This window comes from Elgaria multicarinata, chromosome 2, assembly GCF_023053635.1.
Source record: "Elgaria multicarinata webbii isolate HBS135686 ecotype San Diego chromosome 2, rElgMul1.1.pri, whole genome shotgun sequence".
Classification (NCBI taxonomy): domain Eukaryota; kingdom Metazoa; phylum Chordata; class Lepidosauria; order Squamata; family Anguidae; genus Elgaria; species Elgaria multicarinata.
The window spans coordinates 136,732,196-136,753,529 of NC_086172.1; the positions used below are offsets into that span (position 1 = coordinate 136,732,196).

General features: G+C 41.0%; 1 long non-coding RNA gene across 1 annotated transcript; it reads left to right on the forward strand.

The window, feature by feature from the left end:
* The first annotated feature begins 13,044 nt into the window (after positions 1-13,044).
* Positions 13,045-18,797, forward strand: LOC134393789 (uncharacterized). The gene is made up of 3 exons (XR_010025101.1): positions 13,045-13,156; positions 17,299-17,364; positions 17,973-18,797. It is a non-coding gene; the product is annotated as an uncharacterized LOC134393789 (long non-coding RNA).
* Positions 18,798-21,334: the final 2,537 nt, after the last annotated feature.

A 21,334-nucleotide genomic window follows, 5' to 3' on the forward strand; every position in this document is an offset into this window, starting at 1 on the left:
TAGGAATCACAATGGCCGCCAAAGGCCAGTAAGTCTGGCCTCCTACCTGTATCAATAGATAGAACAAAGTGAAACACACAGGAAGTCAGATGGAAGAAGAAGTCAGGGACACAGACTTTGATTGAAGGAATACTCGCCCAATCAGGAGGTGACACAGCAGTCAGTGACTCAGCACTCTCAGGAGTCAGTCAGGGCTGGAGAGACGTTAGAAGCTATGTTTGTTTGAGGCAATAAAAGTTTTATTTTTATATAATACTGCATTCCTCATTTGCAACAAACCTATCTTTGAAACATGGTGTCAGAAGTCTAACAGGACCCATTTACAACAACAAGAAAAAACAGCTTGAGATTTTGGATTATGGAGCGAGGTTTGAAAGCCCCCCCATCACTGGATTTCACTGGGCCTAATCTGGCTCAAGCTTGGCAGAACTGGAAAGAGGAGTTTGAATTGTACCTGGATCTTGCCTTCACAAAAGAGGAAGAAAAGCAAAAGGTAAAGTTATTATATTATCTGATTGGAGAAAAGGGGCGAGAGATATGCAAAACTCTTGGGTTTAGTACAACTTCTACTCTGCAACAGCTAGTAAAAGGGCTGGATGATTACTGCATACCTAAACAAAATGAAACAATGGAACGATATCAATTCTTTATGAGGCAGCAGGGGTCTGAAGAGAGACTGGATGCTTATGTTACTGCACTAAGGACTTTGGCAACAACCTGTAATTTTGGGGCTATCACAGACTCCCTCATCAGAGACAGAATTGTCTGTGGGACCACAGACCAACATCTCCGTGAGAGGCTGTTGCGGGAGCCAGATTTAACACTGACTCGTTTGGAGATTGCTAGGGCAGCTGAAGCTACTAAAGAGAGGCTTAGGACATTAGAAGGCACCCATGAGGTGCAGGTGCATGCAGTCCAACACCAGTCAAGTCCGTATAATGAGCAGGGCTGGCAGCCTCAGAGACGACTGCCTAAAATACAGTGTATGTTCTGTGGGAAACAACACGAAAAGAGAAAAGAAAGGTGCCCAGCATATGGACAGAAGTGTAAAGGTTGTGGCAAACCCAACCATTTCCAAAGTCAGTGCAAGAATGAGAAGAAACCTAATAGGCTGGCTGTGAGAACAATACAGAATGAAAGCGATGAGTCTGAAAACTGTGAGGATGTTTTAAGCCTCACTTTGGGTCCAGTGAATCATGATGTCCACATAGTGGGGAATACAGGGAAGAAGGTAACCTACCCCACCGCATTGTTTGCCACTATGTTGTTGAACAAACACCCAGTTCGTTTCCAACTGGATTGTGGAGCCACCTGCAATGTGCTGCCATTAGCTCTAATAGACAAGAAAACAGATCTGGAACCATGTGGCCAATTGCTCATTATGTACAATAGCAGTACCCTGAAACCTGTGGGGAAGTGCAGGCTAAAGATTCACAATCCAAAGAATAATAGACTCTATCGCTTAGAGTTCGTCATTGTGGAAGGGAATGCCCACAGACCACTGCTAGGAAGCAAAGCAGTCCAAGCTATGCAATTGATTCACGTGCAACATAAGAACATCCTGAATGCTGTACAAGCCAGTGAGCAGAACCAGTCCAGGATTTGGACTATGGAGAAAATACTGAAAGATTTTGGGAATGTTTTTGAAGGAGAAGGACATTTGGCAGGGGAATTGAAACTTGAGGTAGATCCTTCAGTAGAACCAGTAAAGATCCCTAAAAGGAGAGTTCCTATGGCACTGGCAGAACCACTGAAGAAGGAACTAGCAAGCCTTCAAAGCAAAGGCATAATTGCTCCAGTAGAGACTAGCACAGAATGGATCAGCAGCTTGGTCATTGTACGGAAACCCTCTGGAAAACTCCGTATTTGTATTGACCCTAAACCTTTAAATAAGGCATTAAAACACAGTCATTATCCCCTGCCAACCATTGACGATGTTCTATGTGACCTATCACGAGCCAAGTTTTTTTCAGTGTTTGATGTGAAAAATGGATTTTGGCACATAAAACTGGATAAGGAATCTAGCTACCTGACCACATTTGCAACCCCTTTTGGCAGATACCGCTGCTTACGAATGCCAATGGGCATCAGCCCTGCCCCAGAAGTGTTTCAACGCAGGTTGAATCAAGAGCTAGAGAACATCCCAGGCCTGAAGATAATCGCAGATGATATCCTAATTGTGGGAGAAGGAGATACGATAATAGAAGCAACAAGGGATCATGACAAAAAGTTGTGCCATTTTCTGGAGAGGTGCAGAGAGAGGAACATCAAATTGAATCAGGATAAGGCCAGATTAAGACTGAAAGAAGTACCTTACATTGGCCACCTGCCGACTGCAGATGGGTTGAAGGTGGACCCTGGAAAAGTTAAGGCAATCCGAGAGATGCCACGACCCGAGGATGTGAAAGGTGTGCAACGATTCTTAGGCATGGTAAATTACCTGGTGAAGTTTTGTAAAGGGTTAGCAGCTGACTGTGAGCCACTCAGACAGTTGACACACAAAGAAGTAGAATGGGAATGGTCAGAGAGTCATCAGCAAGCATTTCATAAAATTAAGGATACTATATCCAAGACCCCTGTACTGAAGTACTACAGCCCAGGAGAACAGCTAGTCCTATAATGTGATGCCTCACAAAAGGGGCTTGGAGCGGCCCTTTTACAAAAACAACAACCAATTGCTTTTGCCAGTAGAGCACTGTCAGAAACAGAGAGAGGTTATGCACAAATTGAAAAAGAACTGTTAGCTGTCCTTTTTGGGATGGAACGCTTCCACCAGCTCACTTTTGGACAGACAGTACATGTCCAATCTGACCACAAGCCACTGGAAACCATTGTGCGGAAACCATTATTGAGTGCCCCAAAGAGGCTTCAAAGGATGTTGATGAGATTGCAAAAGTATGATGTACAGATCCAATATCATCCAGGCAAGCACCTGGTAATGGCAGACACATTAAGCAGAGCATATCTCTCAGAGCCCAGTGAAGATGGTTCAGTTGAAAAGGACATAGAGTCAATAAATATGCTGCAATATCTACCCATTTCACGGCCACGCCTACAAGCAATACAGGAAGGCACAGAGCAGGATACCAACTTACAGATAGTTAAACGCATTGTCCTGGATGGTTGGCCAGAGACCAAACATCAGCTACCAGTGGAAGCTACACCCTATTTCTCAATGAGAGAGGAGCTCAGTGTGCAAGATGGAATTCTCTTTAGGGCAAACAGAGCTATCATCCCAGAGGCAATGCGCTTGGACATAATGAAAAGGATACACTCCTCACATATGGGAATTGAGAGCTGTCTGAGGAGAGCGAGAGAATGCGTATATTGGCCTGGCATGAATGATCAGCTGAAAACTTACATGGCACAATGTGAGATCTGCAATTCTCTAGGTGACAGACAGCAAAAAGAAACACTCCACCCACATGAGATTCCAAGGAGGCCTTGGGAAAAGGTAGGAGTAGACTTATTCAAGTTGCAAGACAAAGACTACCTCATAACGGTGGACTATTATTCCAATTTCTGGGAGATAGACTCCTTGCTAGATACCCGATCTCGAACAATTATCAGAACGCTTAAAGGACACTTTGCCCGTTATGGAATACCCAATGTTTTATTTTCAGACAATGGCCCTCAGTTTGTGTCTGAAGAATTTAGGGCCTTCAGAGCACAGTGGGAATTTGATCATCAGACATCGTCACCGGCCTATCCCCAGAGCAATGGGAAAGCTGAGTCAGCTGTCAAGACAGCAAAGCGTATTTTGGTCAAAGCCAAGAAAGCTGGGACAGATCCATATCTAGTTGTCTTAGACCACAGGAACACCCCATCACAAGGCTTGGATGCGAGTCCAGCTCAGAGTCTCATGGGTCGAAGAACTAAGACCTTACTTCCAATGCGAGGAAATTTGCTGCAGCCAGAAATCCATAACAGACGAGCTGACTCTATAGCAGAACAAAAATCTAGACAGGCCCATTATTATAATAAGTCGGCCAAAGATCTACCTGATCTACACAGTGGTGAGCAAGTCTGGATTCAGCCAGCAGGGCAAGAGAACAAGGAATGGCGAAAGGCAGAAGTACAAAGGCAAGTGAACACACGGTCATTTGAGGTGGTGACACCAGAGGGTCAAGTCTTCAGAAGAAACCGTAGACATCTGCGGAGGAGCAGCCAACTAGTATCAAATGCAGGTGTGCAGAACCACAACCAAGAACAGCAATTCCAGGAGGAGAGAGCACCCACTTCACAGTCTGGCCTCCAGGCAAGAGGTCATTCGGAATCCCCTGCCAGAGAGACTGGGGAGATAGTTGAAATGTCCTCACATCCTAGGGATACCCATGATACCGCTTATCACCCCAGAGAAACTACATCTCCTATAGCAAAACAAGTAAGAACTCGAGCAGGTCGCCTGGTACAGAAGCCACACCATCTACAAGACTATGTTTAACTTTTTTGGGGGGTAAATGGGAGTTGTAATGTATTGTTGGTTAAAATAAAAAAAGGAAAGATGTATCAATAGGTAGAACTAAGTGAGACACACAGGAAGTTAGATGGAAGAGGAAGTCAGGGACACAGACTTTGATTGAAGGAATACTCGCCCAATCAGGAGGTGACACAGCAGTCAGTGACTCAGCACTCTCAGGAGTCAGTCAGGGCTGGAGAGAAGTCAGTTAAAAGCTATGTTTGTTTGAGGCAATAAAAGTTTTATTTTTATATAATACTGCATTCCTCATTTGCAACAAACTTATCTTTGAAACACTACCCAAGGCATACTGGAAGTTCTGCACAAGGCATGCTGGGAGTTGTAGGCGTAAACTTAAGTTTTTATTAAATTATTTTAAAATATTTTAAACCCTAAAAATAATGTTTTTAGATGTTTTCTGATCCATGTACACAAAGACCATATGTGAAAGTGGGTAAACATAGAGGGACATACGTGACACACATACTTTCCACTTTATAGGTACAGATTCCATTGGTCATGGAGGGCACTTCACTCAGGTTGACAATCTGTCGACATTCTCAGTTTCTACAAATATCCAAATGATTGCTTTATCTGAGCTTTAAGTTGCTGTATACAGGTTTAGTTGATTAGCTAATCTGCATTCACAAGTAGAGTTATTTTTGTAATACTTGTATAGAAAAAGTAAACAGTTCTGCTTGGTATTCTACCTCAGAGGTGAGGAACCTTTCAGCCTGAGACCCAAATTCAATTTTGGAGATGCTCTTGGGAGTCGCATTCTCATGCTGGGCAGGGCCAAAGGCAAAATCAGTGGGAATAATGATGATGATGATGATGATATCCCACTATATTGTAGCTTAAAGCTATTACTGCCAGTAACTAAACTTCATGAGAGGCATTTCAAACTGTTAAAATGGGGTGGGTAGATGCACAAAACTGGGAAACCATTCAACAATTGGTGGTTATGGGAAAGGCACCAGGTCATCTGAGAACTTTGGGTGGGTCAGGTTTGGACCATAATGCTTTGGTAAAGATCCCTCCCAACCATTACCACTGAATAGTCATCTCCTTTACTCAGCGCTATAGGATTTGGGACAAGGGCTTCCAGGCTTTTTTTTAAAAAAAAGCTTTCTTCCTATGACATGGTCCTGGCAAAGACTTCCCTCTTGAATATGCCATTTGGCATGGGAAGGAAGCATTTGGCATTGGTATAAATGGCAGCTTCTCTCCCATGCTAGGTAGCAGTTTCAGGAAAGCAGTTTTCATTGGGACCATAGAGTAGGGGGAGGAATGATTAAAGAAACCCTCCCAATCCGGATTGCCTCTCCCATGCTTCCTATTTAACATCACCGAACTACACAGTTAACATAATGGGGCTGCTTACACAACATCACAGCCCACCGTGGGTTATTTAACCCAGAGGTTACATATTCAAAATAGCTGCCACAAACACCACAGCCTCACCATGGGTTAGTTAACCCACAGTGAGGTTGTGGTGCATGCGGCAGCCATTTTGAATGTGCAACTCCTTCTCTGGGGTTGTTGTTTTTGTAGGAACCCGATGAATATGGCTTATGTGAGGGTTCACCTGACAGGACAACCCCTGAACAGGGTTGTGTATGCAACCTGGAGTCCATGGGCACCGCAGCTCATCGTGGGTTAAGTAACCAACGATGAGCAGCGGTGTGTCATCTGAACCCAGTCAATGTGTAGTTTGGCCGCTAGTCTGCTAATTTACCAGTGTTTAGCCAAAAGAGTAGTAACGTTTATTGGAAAACAGCAAATCAGCATTAAATGATCCTTCACAATTTGTTGGAAAAGAAATTTAGCTGGTTGCTTCTTTTAAGAGCCTAGAGGGATCTGTTGAATCTTCTGTCTCAACTTGTATATGCCTTCACGAGAAACATAGAAAAGGTGTGTACCCACCTATCCACCTTTTAAAGCAGTTTCTTAAAACATGGAACTAAGAAGACAAGACAGATTGCCAGATCAAAGTTGTATGAATAAAGTGCTGTGGAATTTAGATCTTTTGGAATAAGGAACACTTCCAATGTTCCATGAGTTTATGATGTGCGTACTAGAATTAGGAGCATATGGAAATTCTAGAGGCTGTGGAAATTTCTTATCATTGACTGGCAATTTATTTTACATTCTGCTTATTCCCTCAGGTTTACACAATACCAAACACCAACCTTCAAATTTTAATTTAGGTTTCATCATTTCAGCCAGGAACACATACAGGACAAGACATGCCTTTGTCATTCCCAAATATGTACCTGGCAGAGGACATATGGTGGACCCTAGTTTTTAAATTTTTGATAAGGAATTTCCTTCTCCGTGAAAAAAATTCTAGTGAAAAATAAGTGGAATCAAAGTTAAATAGCAGAAAGATGTCCTTCATGAGTCACCTTCAGGACATATGGACAGAGACATGCTGATGGCTAACCAGGGCTAGCCCAAGAGATTTTGTTGCTAGAGGCAAAGAACAAGATGGCACAGACACCTCCACCCTCACGCACACTTATCTACAGAAACCTTCATCTGCTGCCTGAGGCAGGTACCTCACCTTGCCTAATGATAAGGACTGGTCCTGTGTCACTACATGGCTAAAAATCCAAACTGCAAATATGACCTAAAGAAGGAAATTATCTCCAACCCAAGGCAAAGTGGCCTACTCTGATTTTCACATGTAGGAACCATGTGAAGCAGCGGTAGGCAAAACGTAGTCCATCACCTAACTGACCGCAATTTTCAGGAGCAATCCACTACACAATGTTCAAAACAAGCTAAATTTGGCCATTGTAGCATTCCATAGCAGGTTGTTAATTATTATTATTTTTGCTGCTGACGCATTCCATGGGGCACTGCCAGTGGCAGCAGAAGTGCAGCCCGTGGGGGCATCTTGGGGGTGAAAGTAACCCCTGAACCTCCTGAAGTTGCTTACCTCTGATGTAAAGAAGAGAAAGAGATAAGTGTTTTTTCATGTTTTATTTTACTCGTTGCCCAGTTTGTGAAATAGTAATCTTTTTATAAAGCATCATTTACTTTTTAATGCAGAATGTACTCAGCAAAGGTTTCTACTTTTAAAAGAAAAATTCAGCCTGTAAGGAGTAAGGCTGGGGGAATGAGAAAACCTTTCTTTGTTGTATTTGTTTCAGTGCAAAGGAATTCCAGGAGCTGCATCTTTAGCCCATAGCAAAATCTGGAAAAAAAATAGTATGCGGGTAACATAAGGATGAGGTGAAATGAGCAGAAGTGTTCAAGCATTTCCTAATTTGTTTTGCTACTGTTTGTGGTAGAAAGAGTATAAATTTGTTGAAGAAATGAGGGCAATAGGACAGAGAAGAGATCTAGTGACTTGGGATTTCACCCCTCATGATGTACAACCAGGTGAATGTAACCCTTTACAAAAGTGAGCACCTACAAGGGAAGGATTATGCTAATGTTGCCAGATTGAAATTTTACACTAAGGTTCACAAGGTGTTAATGAGGTGTTCATGCAATAGGCTATATGAGTTGGGGTGTTTTTATTGTGCTGATACATGACGTCAGTGGTAATTTGGCCAGACATTTTTCTCCTTTGAATGTATGGTTCTCAGATATCTATTTGCTGTTTAGTGTGCAAATTTTCCATTATATGATGCTTCTTATTCCATTACAGTATGATGTGCAAAATTAACCAAAGGGTTTATGGGCAGCGTAACAAAAAATGCTGTGTGTGCACACCACCAAATTTAGGTTTTCCAAGTGGCAATTAGAAACAGAAATTTCCATTCTCTTCTGTTTCTTGGTAGATTATTTTCTAATGTGATATTTTCCTGCAAATCTCAGGTACCTTTGCTAGGTCTCTCAAAGTAGTCATTCAGTTAATTGGTTACATGCTTTGCTTGTCAGCTGTGAATACACACTGGATCAGCCATATGAGGATGTAGCTTTCACACAATTAATGTAGTTGAAGATACCTTGATTTCATGGTCCTCTGTGTGGCAATGGTGTTTTCCTTCGTTTGTTGTTTGTTTTTGTCTTTTTCTGCTTGTTTCCTTGTGAGAATAAGGTAGATGATTTCCCCACCCTCTTTGTGTTGGAGTTTCCAAGCAAATTAAAACTTTTGCACAAAAGTTGCATTTTCACAAAAGTTGCTATATGTATTTTTGATAGGAAGAATATGATCCCTCAGGTTGCAGCTAGTGTGATTTTTAAGCAGCAGCCTAATTGGGTTCAGCATTATAGGCATAATCCTATTAATAGCTCTAATAATGTATGTTTTTATTCAGTGTGCGTTTTTCTACATTGTAATTGATCACATTCAAGTAAGCATATGTTAAAGTGTTTCAGTGATAATGATCTAATGGTAAAAATTAACTGTATAGTGGGATTAATAAGAACTTCTTGTTACACTGTTCTCTGCTTTTGGAAGCAATTGTTAAGTAAATAATTATTGTATTTTGCCATTGCTGTATTAATCATATCAGGGAATACTATGGATAATGGAAGAGAACCTATGGAATTTTTATTTCATAGTTTTTGTGGAAAACTTGAAACACATCATGTTCGTTTTGGTTTCATTTTGAAATAAACATAAATAAACATAGACCCATGGGATCTCCCCCTGCTTTCGGACAGATAGAGTTGCATCCAATTGGTGTCCATCATAGATGGAAGGCTGGTGGAAGTGGGGGGTGCTCTTCAGTGGAGTGTGGGGTGAGGTGATTTCCTGGGATACCCCTCCCCAAATCTTGGAGACTTGGAAGGCCCTTTGTAGTGGAGGAGTGTGATGACAGGGGGAACCGCAAGGCAGAAGGAATCACTAAAAAAAATTAGCTCCCCTCCTCCTTTCCACTGATGAAGCCTCCACTGGACCAAAATTTCTAAAGTCAGCAGAGGGCCATCAGTTTCATACAACTTTTGAGAAGCAACTCCATTGCCCTTTCTCTTACATCTCTGAAGAAGGGTGGTTGTTCATAGTCTGAGTTCAATACCTGGTATCTCCATGTATGGTTGGGAACAGGCTCTTCTTTGTAGAGGTACCACTAGTCAGTGTAGACCTCGAATAGACAATCTCTTTTGGGCCGCAGACAGATTTGGCAATTTGAAAAACCTTCCTGGGCACCACAACAAAATGGCTGCAATGGGAGGCAAGGCAAGGGATTAGCAAGCTTCCTAAAAGATTGAGTATGAGGCAGAGGTGGGGGTCTGAGCTCCAGCACACTAAACAGCTCCTTTGAACCATGGGTTTCAGCACCAACAGAAACCTATTTCACATCAATCCCTACTGCCAGTAAGAAAATGTGCTACTTTAAAAAAAGAAGTAGAAGGGGTAAGGCACTTTGGTGGCTGCCAAGGAAGGTGTTGGGGTGCACTGACACCCCTGATGTAGATAATACTGAGCTAGATTATTTGGTATAAAGCAGCCTCTTACATTTTTGGTATAAGGAGCATCTTATGTTCTTGTGAGGGCTAGTGCAACGATAAAATCCCTATTAGAAAAAACATAAAATGCATGCTAATTTAGCTTGTTTAATTTGCATATTGTATTTATAAGTTACATTGTCCCCAATTCTTGCAAAATTAATTTTCCTGCCAAACTGTAGGGCTGAAATATGGCAACCCTGCTTACTGCATCCACAAGGCTTTTAGAGAGGTGCTTTGCAAAATATTTCCCCATCTTTCACTTGCATGCCTTTATGAAGAACTTCTAGAGTCAAGACTTTGTCAATGACATTGCAGTAAAACCTTCCTGGAACTCAGCCATGCTGACAAATAGGAACAGCATTCTAGGATCTTTTTAAAAAAGAAAGTAAGTAAGAAAGCAAGCTAGCAAGCAAGCATGCAAGCAAACGCTAGAATATCATCCTACAGTGCATTTTCATTCCACCTTCAGTGCATATTGTGACCCAAATTCACAGTTCTAAAACCTCGTTTATCTGTTCTGTAATGGAAGGATACCGGTGCTGTAAGTTTCAACTTGCTCCTTCATCTTGCAAATCTATTGTTGGTGTGGCTGTACAGTCTCTTGACTCTTTTCCCAGTGTAGGTGACCTCTGGCTGTTCAACAACTTCCTACGAAGATACTGCAAGTAAGCACACAGTAATGCTGTTTTTAGCGTTCAGCTGCTGAGAGTTGGCCAAAGGGGGGAAAACTAGATGTTAAATGATCTTTTGTACTCTCTGCCAAGTTTTAGGATGGCTACCTACATTTCACCAAAACAGACGAAATGCATCATGAAAAAAGAGGACAATAGAGGCCACAGATTTGCATAAAATTGCACATGCTAATTTATGCACAGTGATACCCATTTCAAAACAATTGCTATAATTTAAAGAAAAAAACACTACATCTCAACATAATGGGGCAGAGTGTAACTAGGGCCTCATCTACACCAAGCAGGATATTGCACTATGAAAGTGGTATGAAAGCGGTATATAAGAGGCAGGACCCCCTGCTTTATACAATAGCTGTACTGAAGTGCCCTGACAACTGTTGGGTCCCATTGACACATACCATAGACTGCTTTCATACCACTATATCCTGCTTGGTGTGGCTCCTGCCTTTTATATACCACTTTCGTAGTGCAATATCCTGCTTGGTGTAGATGAGGCCTATGTGACCTCTGAGTGTATTGCTCAGTCTGCTGTCCAGGTGCCAACTACTGCTGTGCAACTTCAAGGCCCCTGGTCTCTCTTTTGGTTCTTAATATTTAAGCTAGACCTGGACTGGACAACTCTTCAAGTAGAGGACTGTCCTTTGACAGCCATTCCAGTAGAGGACAGTTTTCTTTAAAGTAGGACATCCATCAAATAGAAATTGTCTGAAAGATGGGGGTTCTTCATGGCTTTATCCCTCCTTCTTGAAGTGTTATTATTTTAACTATCACTTTATTTGTGTTTGTATTTATTTCCCCTTCTCTCAGTTCTTTGTGACAAGACCATCTGTTTGAAAAATACATTTTCTTGTAGTTGCATAGAAACGCTAGGAATCCCTGAGTGAGATGCTTCTTAAAATAAAATGAGAATTCTTCCAACATTATATAAACTGTGAAACACTTACTTACCAGGATATAGGCACCATTAGTTTCAATGGGGTTTCCTTCTAAATTAGTGTGCTTAACTCCACAGCTTTACAGTGTAATTAGGAAGAGAAAGAGAGAGAGAAGCTGCTAGAACTTTAAAATGGCTGAAAGTTTGGCTGAGGCCAGTAGACCCCCTCAGATCAGTATGAAAAGCAGGGCTTGTGGGCTGTTCCATACTATCCTCTTTGAAAAGAGAAGGCGGCGCCATTCAGCTAGTTGTTCCTTCAAGGTAAGTTCAGCAACCTTGCTTTGACTCCGACTTATGGCCTGTATTAGTATGGACTCCATGGATCCTATTTTTTTCTTTTTGATATTTGTGTTTCTGGATATGGTTTCAGTGTATGTTTTAATGTTGTGAACTTATTTGAGATGTTTTTAAACAGTAAGCAGTATAAAATGTTTTAAATCCATTACAATTGCAGTTCTGGGGGGGGGGATCTACAATACTGCTTTAAAGCGCTTTATAACAGTTTTGACAACTGTTGGGGCCCAGGACACACTGCATATACAGGTTTCAAAACGTTTTCAAAGTGCTTTAAAGCGCTTTAAAGCAATAGTGTAGATCCCCCCCCATTCTGCTTCCTCCCCCTGTCTGAATTAGTGGAGGCCTCTGCTGGTAGTAATGGTTGCTCTTCTTGGTTTAATAGGCATTACTCGGGATTCTACTCCAGTGTCTCTCCAGCCCTGTGCATGCTGAGTCACACACTTGTAATAGATTAATCCAGAAGATTAACACCATTTGCTTCCATACATACAGCCACACTGATATTTAGCCATTTTGTAAGCAAGACAGTGGTTAAATGGGGTGCTGGGATTTGCTTTGGGACTGTGGGAAGGTATCTGCATCAACTGTTTTGTATGTTCAATTGGGTTTTTTTTAAAAAAGTATGAAAGTAAGACAGATTGCTTTTTTGTTTTGTTAAGATATGTCCACCTTATAAGAGCCTTGGATAGGTAAAGAAAGTGGGTGCTTTTGACATATGAGAAAACTCTCAGTTACACTTTAGAATTAGGGGCAGGAAGAAAGAATTAAGGAGAAGCTGTCTACGGAAATAGGGTTTGAGGAGGAATATTAATGATGAGGAAGAAAACAACACAGAATAAGAGCCCTAGGAGAGAGTTGTCTGCAAAAAAAACCCATGTATACATGAATCTAAGCAAACAGCACAAACTAACAAAAAAACTAGAGAAGCCCACCAAATGTTGCAGGAACAGAGAAAAGAAATGAATATTTCCACATGAAAACAGGACAGAAACTCAAATAAGAACAAAACCATGTTTTAGTTAAGTGCATCTATTTTTTCTTAGTCACAAGCATTTTTTCATAGTGGTTTGTACAACTAGATGTGCTTTACTAAAAACTGTTGTGTTTAATGAATCCAGTCTTTCTTTCCGTTGTCTGGGTATATGACCTCATTTTACTGAGCATGTGGCTGCCTTTCTGGTAAATGTTGATTATCAGCTGACTTGCATGAGGAGAAACAAAGACATGTTTGTAAGATACTTGTGGTGGTATTTCGCTTGTGGGTGTTGTATAAGCTTGCGTCTTTACTTACATCTTGGTAAGTGCCTGGAAAAAATAAGCCAGACCTTCAAAAGACTGTTCAACCACCACAAACATCACAAGGTAAGGTTGTTGTTGATCTGTTTTCTTGCAATTAACAGCTAGGCAGGATATTTTCTTTTATTATTAGGCCATTTAATTGTGCCATTCAGCCATTGAAATATACCCATATTCAGTATATAACCAAAAATTAAACATTGTCAGGAGGACGTAACATCTGAAAACACCCATTTTATACTATGGGTTTCGCCTAAGGATTGAGATGGATCCTGAAAACAGGCTGGATTTTATATTTTGAAAAATGGGGGTGAACCACTGTATCTTTTCTTGACCCAGCAGTCCTAGATGCAACTTGAAACTTACATAGCACCTAGCACAGCCTCATCTATTATTGTATGCTACCCCCTCTCACATTCCATCTTAAGACTGAATAAATGCAGACTCCATAGCTTCAACTTCGTTTTTTTGCTCTTCCTCCCATCTCTACTTTCTGAAAAGCTTGAAAGTTTGCTCACTATATTGTGACATTTTAGTGGACCTAATAAAAATATCACTCTACTTTGGATTTTTTCTTTTGGACCAACCATGCTTTTGCAAGTTAATTACTGAGACTTTCCAGGATGTATATTTAATTGCAGAGATCCATTCACATGAATATATCTGTGGATTGCTTTTTAAAATTTCTAATAATATTTGTTACGCAAGTTGCTTATAAATTACTATTTTTATTTTATGGATACTAATATTTATACCTGCCCTTTCCATCTCAACTGCATCCTCCAAGTAAACTAATAATAATAATAACAAACAAAGACTATCGAGTACCAGAGCAGATAAAGACACTTCAAGAGACAAGAGACAAATGTACTCCCAGAAAAGAGGGAGCTGTTCCCAGGACAGTGAATTCCATATCCTGAATGTCATTACCAAAAAGGGCCTCTGCTGCATTCCTTCCACCACACCTCAGCTGATGGACATCCATGGGTGTTGTTAAACATAGGCACACCAAGGCATGTGCCCCAAATCTCCTGAGTTATGCCCTGAATCTTCTGAGGTGCCCCAGTGACATAATCTGCCTTAATAAAAGTCTGCAGCCATAGCTAGACCTAAGTTTTATCCCAGGATTGTCCCGGGGTCATCCCTGTTTATCTAAATGACACACAGGATATCCCGGGAGCAGGCAGGGACGATCCCGGGATAAACCTTAGGTCTACCTAAGACCTGCATCTTCCTGTTGTGTTTCTCAAACCTCCTGCCTTTTTGGGAGACAATAACGAGGCTTGCTAAGTAACCCACAAATCTTTATTCAAGCAATAAACATCTCTTCTCACCCGAAGAGAGTCTAATCTCTAGGAACTTTCCCTTAGGCAAAACTATGCAAACTAAGTGAGACAATTGTCCTTTCAAGAAGAGTGGAAAGCCCTTTCCCAAGATCAGACTAGTTCTGATGCAGCTTCTGACAGCATGCCAGGCGGGCTGACTTTCTGTCGCCATCCTTTAGCTCCACCTGTTTTAGTCTGTGGCGTACTCTAGGATCGGCTAACCTCTCTGTGCTCCCCCCCTCGGAAGTATGTTGGCTTCTCACTGACTGTATTATTTGCTTTTGACGAGATGAGCTCTGGAGAGAGTTCACTCCAAGCTGGTGAAGAGCCTGTGAGAGCTTTCACCCCCACTGTTACGAGCTGGCCTGTTTCTGGCACCAGCTCCTCTATGATTCTGATTGATCACTTGAAATGCCTTCTTCCAACCAAGGTGGAGCAGGGCTAGACATGACACTTCCCTCTGGCCTCGGTAGCCTTCCATTGAGAAGGAAACCTTAGTACTCACCCTCTTAGAAGACCACTAGAGGGTATAGCTTAAAAGAAACAGCCTTCTACATTTAGGAGACATTGCCACAATTCTTTCAATAGTCTGCTTGTTGTTTCTCTCTCTCCCTGCCTTTCTACTGTTACATGCCCACTTGCTTGCAGTGAACATTTGAAGGAGGAGGAGGAACAGAAGGGCATGAAGAGCTTCCTGTGACATACTGGTATTTCACACAGCTTCTCATTTGACTTCCCCAAACTGGAAAGGAGTCACCTGGCTTGGAGAAATTATCTCTCGCCCACCTCCATTTTCAGTACCCATTCTACTTTTCCTCTTCTTCCTTCCTCTATCCTGTTTTTTCTTTCTCCTCTTTATTTCACCCAGAAAAAGGTTGGGGAATTCTCAAGAAGGGAAGGTGGTGGGCGAGTGACATTCTGAACAGTATTTGACTTTATGCAATCAGAGGATTTGTTTTTCTCCTCACCACAGTATTTTGGAAAAGTGGGTTCACATGGGCTATTTCCAGCTAAGGCTTTTATGGTGCCATTGCTCTGCATCATTCATGAAAGTTTATAGGGGGTCCAGACCTCGTCATTTTCTATTCATGACCCTCACATGTTTTCTTACCTTTTCTTCCATCTGTTTGCGTAATACAGAAAATCCATTAAGTTGAAAGAAATGGAATAGCCACGCAATGCCTTTTACTTGCTAGCACTAGGAGTTCTTCATCTGGAAGCACCCAGAGTTGCAGAGGAAGGAATCTGTGCCTATTTTGTTTGTCAGCTGCCATTATCCATCGGTGGAATGATAAGTTTAAATAAATTCATTATGCTTACTTATACAATCCTGTGTATGATTTCTCAGATATTAGTCCCATTGTGCATTGGATTGCAGCCCAAGTTGCTTTTTGTACGGAGATTTGTAACCTGATCTTCTACATTTTTACTCAGAAATAAGTCCTGTTGTGAGCATGGCATTACAAGCTTAATAAACTGCCCATCTGATTCCACTCTACTGACTTGGCTATCCCTTCACCCTATGCTATGCATGTTTTGACATTTGTGTTTTGCCTTTTTTGCATGGATTCTAGTTTCTGGGGTGAGGGAAAGGCACGTAGCCCATGCTCAGAAGTTGTTTCTCCATAACTTAACACTAGTATTGAAAACAAAATCCTTGACTGAATTCTGATACAGTCTTGGCACAAATTAAGTTATAGGAAGGAGGAGACAAGGAGAGCTTGCCCATAACATAGAAGAGGTAGGGGAGAGGTGCAAAACACAAAATGCCTGTTTTTATGAAGAATTGTTGTGGCCTGGTTGAAGTTTTCTTGCAAGAGGTGTGGTCAATGCTTAATCTCTAAAGAGTTTCCTTTGGTCAGTTCTATGACCAACTGTTTTACAGCACAGTCATTTATGGCACAATGCTATGAGCTTTATCACACCAGCATTATACTGTGCAATCATTGCAAATTGCATGCAGAGGACTCAGAAGTTTTCCACCTTATAATCTGCTCTGATTGTGAAGTACTCCCATGCATCCTGCCTTAATTGTGCAATAAAGCAAAAAGATTAGCCATATTAGGCCTTACATTTTGAGCATATCTTCCGAGCTGCCGCTGGGGCGCAAGAACAGGATTTTAAAGAAATGCTTACATCTGCGTAGGCTTTAAAGATAAAGACACCAAAATTGGCACAGTAATAGATATTAGGGAGAGCTTTAAGCATACCAAATTTGAATTGAATTGGGTCATCCGTTGATTTTTTACGGTTTTTTTACATTTCCCCCCTTAAACTCACTTCCTGGTATGCAAAGGATCGCTGTCGCCCGGTAGCAAAAACAACAACCTCAAAAGCTTAGCGCTATGGGGATAATCTGAGGGAAGCAGGTACGTGGGATGAAGCTATATGTGGACTCCTGGCAGCCTCCGAATTCAGAGGCTGCAGAGTATGCAATGCAGGGTGGGAGGAGAGCTGACGTGATCTTGCATTTCTGCTACATGGGCGACTTTGCATTTCTGCTTGATGGGTGGCACCTCGGAGGGGGAGAGAAGGAAGCTGGAGTGGTCATAGGATATCGCAGCTTCCCCATCTCCACACTCTGTTTTCCGAATGCAGAGACAAGGCTGATGCAGTTCTCTCTGCACCAGCTATGGGGGCGGGGGCAGGGAGCATGGTTTCCCGGTTCCATCCTTGGAGCCAGGAAACTGAACTATCCTATGCCTTCCCAGATGCTGTCTGGGGGTGCTTGCACTACCTAAATTGTTTTATTGCTGCTGTTTAGTGTTCTCTTGGTTAAATTTTCTACCAGTCGATTGTCCAGGATTGTGTACTGTATTCCAAAGCTACTCAAGTGTAATTTGTTCCCTGGCTGAAATAACAGTGCCTTGATTCTCTTACTAGATATCAGAGCTGCATCAAGCGTTGATTTAGTTCTAGAAAAAGGCAATTACAGTGAACTACGAAAAGGTATAGTTCTATTTACTTTCTCACTGCCTTTTGAGCCTTCCTATGTATGTGATTTTTTAAGGTTCTGTTATAATCACAGCTATGCCACGAAAAATAAGATGTATCACAATACCAAAGAATTCTCATACTGAACACACAAAGTCACAACCCAGGATATGGAATTGCACATCTATTTATACATGCCCACACACATCACTTGTCAAGATATTGTTGTAACTCCTAGGAGTTATCATATAGGGCCTCCTCAAGTTGTGACAATTAATGCTATTCTCTTAGGAAACCCATACACACGTGTGTGTGTACGCGCACACACACACAGCATTTTATTATACATAATATTTCTGAATATATATTTTTTCCGATGCTAATCCTTCCTTGCCAGTTCTTTCCATGTATCAGAAGCTATATCTTTGCACATTCAAGTTACAAATTCTAATATTGGATTTTTTATTTATGTAGCATTCCTCTGTAGTTCTATGTATTTTGTTGAAATACTAAAGTAATACAAGAAAAATTAATCTGACATGCCTAAATATTAATAGGATTCAAAAAAATAAAATGGCTTTTATCAGAGATTTCTGAATTAACTCGTTTAATTATATTACTAGGTTCAAGATGGATTGCACCTGTGTCATGTGGGGTCTGATTTGGCTGATCATACTCTTCTTTCTTGGATGGCCCATAAGCATATTCTTAGGAGGACTGTATGGATTCTTCTCTCCTTTAACGACTTTGATAGGTCTTGATGACGTCAGTGAAATTTTGTTGAGGGGGGTAAATCTGGGGCGGCAGTGTGCTAAGAATGTCCACAATGGGAAGCCTCTCTGTTAACAGTGAAACTCAGCCAGCAAGAATTTTTCTGTGTTCAGTAGTGGGTTTCACAACTGTTTAGTTATATTGAAAATGTTCCTATTTCTGTCAAAACATACACAAACTATTCATGGTTTAGAGAATATATGATTTACAATTGGCATTCTGTAAATAACTGAATGTCGACATGTTTTATTGGAAGCTTCCAATCCTATTTGTATTACTTTTATCTGCAAGTTAATGTACTGGAACTGTTGAATTCTAAACCAAAACCTCAGATTTCTGTCAGATTGATGTTAGAATAGAATGCCAGATTCTCAATTCCTAAAGATCCAAGAACTTGGATATGTTGCATCCTTCTGATGGGAAAAGTTGGTTTTCTGGCTTTTGCTTTGTCTCATGCATTATTTATAATTCAGTGCTGAGCTGCTCATTGAAGCTAATGTTTCATTGCTATATGCTGTTACTAATATATAAATTTATATGTATTAATAACTTCATTGTATATTATATTTAACTTTGCTGTGAATATTCTTTAGAAGTCATCACTGTTGTGTTGGTTCTCGTATATTATAATTGTTCAAGTATGCTATAATACATTAGTTATAATAAACCCCTAATAAAACTACTTCAACTTGCTATTTATTTTTATTTAAAATTATTTTTAGGCCACCTTTATGGTAGAATCCTCTCAAGGCCTTTTAAATCGTTGTTGTTGTTGTTGTTGTTGTTATTATGTATTTCCATCCTAAATAAATGAAATGCCTAAATTCTGCTGCTATTTATCTCAGAAGAACACATTTAAACATAAGATGACTGGTACGGGGCGATCATCTACTTCAGATCATGGGTAAAGTTTTCATATTGTCTTTTATCCAATGTACTAATCGTGATTTCAACTCTCTGAGTCACAATGCTTAGGTAGCCAAATAGTACAACTCTGACACATCAGCAGGTTCAAGGGTATTCAAAAGGTTTGCAGAAGCACGTCACATCAAAAATAAATCCACAGGATATTAACCCCCTCCCCAAAAGCACGTAGAAACAGACTGTGCCCGTATATTAAAAACTGGGTGATCCCCCCCCCCACCGAATAGTCCTTGTGCAAGGATCCTGCCCTGATTGTTAACCATAGTCCATTTCACCAAAGCCTCCAAGACCCTACTTCAGAATCAAAGTCACCATCAAAGTCACTCAAAAGAAATGAAAAATGTGGCTGAAAAACATCAAATACATTTATAAAATAAGTGCATAGACACATCATTATTAATTAATAACTAGAAAGCAGAATTGCCTCTTGTTACAAATGGGTGGTATAAATCTAATGCACACAGAAGTCAAAAGACATGAATTTCCATTACAGATCAACAATGTGCCTGTGAAAAAGACACAGAGTCCAATGCAAAAACTCAAGGGTAGCATAGAATAAAGGGATCAATTCAGCTGATCTTTTTCAAGGTGCATGCAATGCAGGTAGGAACAAATGAAAGAGGGTGACAAGAAAATTAGATATTCAGATATTACAAAAATGGGTAGAAGGTAGACGAAGGACATGGCTTCCATCACACTTTCAATTTTGCAGTGTCTGAAAGTACAGAAAAATAGTGTAGGGAAAAGTGGTAGTGGTGTACAATTAAACATTCAAGGGAGTGGAAAAATATGACAAAACTAATAAACATTCAATAGCATTTCTTCAGAATCACAGCAACTTACCTGGAAAATTACAACCTTTCTAAATGTGCAAATCACATTGATTCTGTTTGTAGTTTGTAGATTATTATTCTGTTTGTATATTATTACTCTGTCTCATTTCTGAGGAAAAGGAAACACGTATTCTGGCTTGAGGTAAATCTGAAAACGGATTTTTATTTTGGCTGCTATGGTTCTTTAGATTAAGTGGAAATTGTATATCCTTACTGGGGCTTCTCTTGCGCAATTGTAATGGGTTGCATTACACAAGCGGAGAGGGGTGACCGTGTGATCTATAATTAAAAAATTCCCCACTTCATAGCATTGAATGGAACAGTGCCCTCTAGTGGGTGCTTTGTAGCACAACTTCGACTGCACATGGTAGGAAACACTGCTATATTTCAGAAGATTCAGGATCATAGAATCATAGAATAGCAGAGTTGGAAGGGGCCTACAAGGCCATCAAGTCCAACCCCCTGCTCAATGCAGGAATCCACCCTAAAGCATCCCTGACAGATGGTTGTCCAGCTGCCTCTTGAAGGCCTCTAGTGTGGGAGAGCCCACAACCTCACCAGGCAACTGATTCCATTGTCGTACTGCTCTAACAGGAAGTTTTTCCTGATGTCCAGCTGGAATCTGGCTTCCTTTAACTTGAGCCCGCTATTCCGTGTCTTGCACTCTGGGAGGATCGAGAAGATTTCCTGGCCCTGTGTGACAACCTTTTAAGTATTTGAAGAGTGCTATCATGTCTCCCCTCAATCTTTTCTTCTCCAGGCTAAACATGCCCAGTTCTTTCAGTCTCTCTTCATAGGGCTTTGTTTCCAGATCCCTGATCATCCTGGTTGCCCTCCTCTGAACACGCTCCAGCTTGTCTGCATCCTTCTTGAATTGTGGATCCCAGAACTGGATGCAGTACTCTAGATGAGGCCTAACCAGGGCTGAATAGAGAGGAACCAGTACCTCACGTGATTTGGAAGCTATACTTCTATTAATGCAGCCCAAATTGCATTTGCCTTTCTTGCAGCCATATCGCAGTGTTGGCTCATATTCAGCTTGTGATCTACAACAATTCCAAGATCCTTCTCGTTTGTAGTATTGCTGAGCCAAGTATCCCCCATCTTGTAACTGTGCATTTGGTTTCTATTCCCTAAATGTAGAACTTGGCATTTATCCTTATTAAATTTAATTCTGTTGTTTTCAGCCCAGCACTCCAGCCTATCAAGATCACTTTGAAGTTTATTTCTGTCTTCCAGGGTATTAGCTATCCCACCCAATTTTGTGTCATCTGCAAATTTGATCAGCGTGCCCTGCACCTCCTCGTTCAAATCATTAATAAAAATGTTGAAGAGCACTGGGCCCAGAACTGAGCCCTGCGGCACCCCACTCGTTGCCTCTCCCCAGTTTGAGAAGGTTCCATTGATAAGTACTCTTTGAGTACTTATATTCAGAAATAAGAAGGATCTTCAGGGAT